This window comes from Natator depressus, chromosome 11 (genome assembly GCF_965152275.1).
Source record: "Natator depressus isolate rNatDep1 chromosome 11, rNatDep2.hap1, whole genome shotgun sequence".
NCBI classification, from domain to species: domain Eukaryota; kingdom Metazoa; phylum Chordata; order Testudines; family Cheloniidae; genus Natator; species Natator depressus.
The window spans coordinates 543,399-547,025 of NC_134244.1; positions in this window are offsets into that span (position 1 = coordinate 543,399).

Genomic DNA, 3,627 nt, shown 5'->3' on the forward strand with positions numbered 1-3,627 from the left:
GGGCACAGAGACCAGCCGACACCCTGAATCCCGGCAACTGACAGCCGGGCCCCTCCCCGGCCAGAGCCAGCTGGCGTGCTGGGGAACAGAGACCAGGGGACCTGTTTGCCCGGGAAGGAGGCAAAGGCCGCAGGGGGGCAGCTGGGGGTGACAGAGGCCGGGCTGCTGGAAGCGAGTCAGTCTCCTGGTTGGGGACTTGGGGGGAGGGGACACCCGGAGCTCTGGGTCCCCCCGAGCTGGACTTTGCGGCAGGTCCCTGATTTCTGTGCTCACAAGCTCTGTCCTACGCGGGGGTCCCCACGACTAATAACCCGTCTGTGTCCCACGCTGGCTGGGAGTCATGGCTGGCTGCGAGTTGGGGGCAGGGCCCTTTCGGGGGAGGCTCCCCAGGGGTCCTGTCCAGGGGGACTCGCTGTGGGGTGGGGAGCAGGGGAAGGAGGGGCTGAAGCCGGGCAGGCTCCTGGCCCTGGGGAGTGGCCCTGAGGGGAGACGCTGCCCCAGAGCCCTGGCTGGCGTCACTCAGCGGGTGCCCGAGCCCCCAGCCTGGGACTCCGGGATACCCCCATATGTCCCCAAATTACTTGGCAGTTCTCCTGCCCTGTATGCCCCCCAAATCACCTGGCACTGCCCAGCCCCATATGCCCCCAAATCACCTGGCAGGGCCAAGCCCTCATAGGCCCCCCCCCCAAATCACCTGGCATTGCCCAGCCCCTGTAGGTCCCCAAATCACCTGGCAGCTTCCCCTCCCCTCAGTCATGGCCATGCCCCCCACCCCCCCCATAGTGAGAGCTGGAGGGATGAGGGGCACATGGAGGTGGGGCCTTTCCCTGGTCCCCAGGCTGGTGCCTCTGCCAGGCCCATTGCGGCGGGTCCCCATTCCATGCCCCCCTCGCTGGTCCCCTGCTACCAGCACGTGGGGGTCATTGGGGAACCCTGTCCCACCCAGCGCTGCAGAGACTGACAGCACCCTGGGCCAATCCTGGCTCTTCTGCGGGCAGGGCTCTGAGGCACCTCATGGGGTGGGGGGCGGGAGCCGCCAGGTGCACCAGCTGCAGCCCCTCCGCGCCGAGCTCAGCCCCACAGGCACAGACAGAGGCGCGACTCCAAAAGGCTCTTTACTGCGCGGCTCTGGCCCGGCAGCGTTTGGCACATTTACAAAAAGACTGAAAAGGGAGAAAGAAACCAGGGCGCGAGGGTCCTGGACAACGGGGCAAGAGAAACATGCAGCGTCCCACGGCTAGACGGGGGGGGCCTGCCAGGCTGCGGCTGAGCGCGCAGGTACGACCCTACCCCGAGGAAAGGGGGGGCAGGAGTTCCCGGGTCCCTGTCGATTTGCTGGGGCCCCTCTGCTGGGGGGCAGGAAGCAGCAGCGGTTCCTGTCCGCTGGCTGGGCTCCCTGGGGGGCGTTTGAGGGCACGCCCAGTGACGGATGGGGCAGCGACGGCGGGAGAGACGCGAGCCGGGGAGCCCCTCGGGCTGCACCGACCACGCCAAGCAAACGGCCCCATTGCCCCAGCCTCCTGGGGCCCAGCTCCAGTCCGGGGGCAGGGCAGGGTCCATCCCAGGTTGGATGTCCCCGTTCAGTCAGTAATAAATTAATACAACTCACAGCAACACAGACAGCCCATGGGCTGGGGCTGGCTGCAGCCCGCGACGCCTGGGGCAGGGAGTCCTGCCAGAGCAGCTGGATGGAGGTGACGCGTCTTTGTGCCCCCCCTGCCCCAGCTGCAAAACGCAGCCCCAAGCCTCCCAGCGCACCAGCCTCAGCTCTGCAATCCCCCAGCCCAGCCCACAGTCGGGGCCCCCTCCCGCCCCCCCCATCCCCATGAGAAATCCAGTCACCCGCAAACAGCGCCAGTAAGTGTCCTGATTCGGTCCCGGGGTGAAAGGCCCCATATCCCTGAGCAAGCCAGTCCCCCAGCCCTGGGACTGGTCCATAACCAGCACCCCGGCTTCCCTTCCTGAGCCCCCCCAGCCAGCCTGTCCCATCCCGACCTGGTTCAGTGGCAGGGTCCCCTGCGGGGGAAACGTTCCCCACCTCGCGCCAGCCAGGCGCCTCTTGTCTCTGCCAGCAGAATGGAAAGCGAGATGCAGGTGGCAGGGGCAGGGCTGGGCGCCCAGCCTGGCCCCAGGGCCGGCTGCCGTGAGGCCGAAGGGCAGACCTGCCCCCTGCAGAAGGGCCACATACACAGCTGGAATTGCCCCAGCCCCAGGCAGCAGCTGGCCCCGGGGCAGGAGTGGTGGCCCAGTCCCGGGGACAAGACTATCCCTCACGTGCACTGGGGCGCAGAGCTGCCATGCTCGCACTGCCCCTCCGGGCGGGTGGTGCCCGCAGCCCCCAGCCCAGTGCCTGGCAGGCGAACGCACGGTGAGGGCATGGGACAGCACCTACCCTGGCCAGTGCTCCGCGGGAACGGCCTCTGCTGGAGCTGCTCTGCCCCAGGCCTTTGGGGGCAGCTCTCAGGGAGCTGGGGTGTGTACAGGCGCCATGGAGCTACGCTGGGGGGGGGGGTGGGAGTGGGGGGGGGACAGGCACCATGGAGCGGCGCTGGGGGGGGCAGAGAGGGGGAAACAGGCACCATGGAGCTACGCTGGGGGGGTGGGAGTGGGGGGAAGAGGCACCATGGAGCTACGCTGAGGGGGTGGGAGTGGGGGGAAGAGGCACCATGGAGCTGTGCTGGGGGGGCGGAGAGGGGGGGAACAGGCACCATGGAGTGGCGCTGGGGGGGGCAGAGGGGGGAGGAACAGGCACCATGGAGCTACGCTGGGGGGGGTGGGAGTGGGGGGAAGAGGCACCATGGGGCTACGCTGAGGGGGTGGGAGTGGGAGTGGGGGGGAACAGGCACCATGGAGCTATGCTGGGGGGGTGGGAGTGGGGGGAAGAGGCACCATGGAGCTGCGCTGGGGGGGGGCGGAGAGGGGGGGAACAGGCACCATGGAGTGGCGCTGGGGGGGGCAGAGGGGGGGGGGAACAGGCACCATGGAGCTATGCTGGGGGGGTGGGAGTGGGGGGAAGAGGCACCATGGAGCGGCCCTGGGGGGGGGGTGGGAGTGAGGGGGAACAGGCATCATGGAGCTACGCTGGGGGGGGCCGGAGAGTGGGGGGAACAGGCACCACGGAGCTACGCGGGGGGGGCGGAGAGTGGGGGGAAGAGGCACCATGGAGCTACGCTGGGGGGGGGCGGAGGGGGGGGGAAGAGGCACCGTGGAGCGGCGCTGGGGGGGGTGGGAGTGGGGGGAAGAGGCACCATGGAGCGGCGCTGGGGGGGGTGGGAGTGGGGGGGAACAGGCACCATGGAGCTACGCTGGGGGGGGGGTGGAGAGGGGGGAACAGGCATCATGGAGCTACGCTGGGGGGGGCCGGAGAGTGGGGGGAACAGGCACCACGGAGCTACGCGGGGGGGGGGCGGAGAGTGGGGGGAAGGGGCACCATGGAGCTACGCTGTGGGGGGTGGAGAGTGGGGGGAACAGGCACCGTGGAGTGGCGCTGGGGGGGGTGGGAGTGGGGGGAAGAGGCACCGTGGAGCGGCGCTGGGGGGGGTGGGAGTGGGGGGAAGAGGCACCGTGGAGCGGCGCTGGGGGGGGTGGGAGTGGGGGGAAGAGGCACCGTGGAGCGGCGCTGGGGGG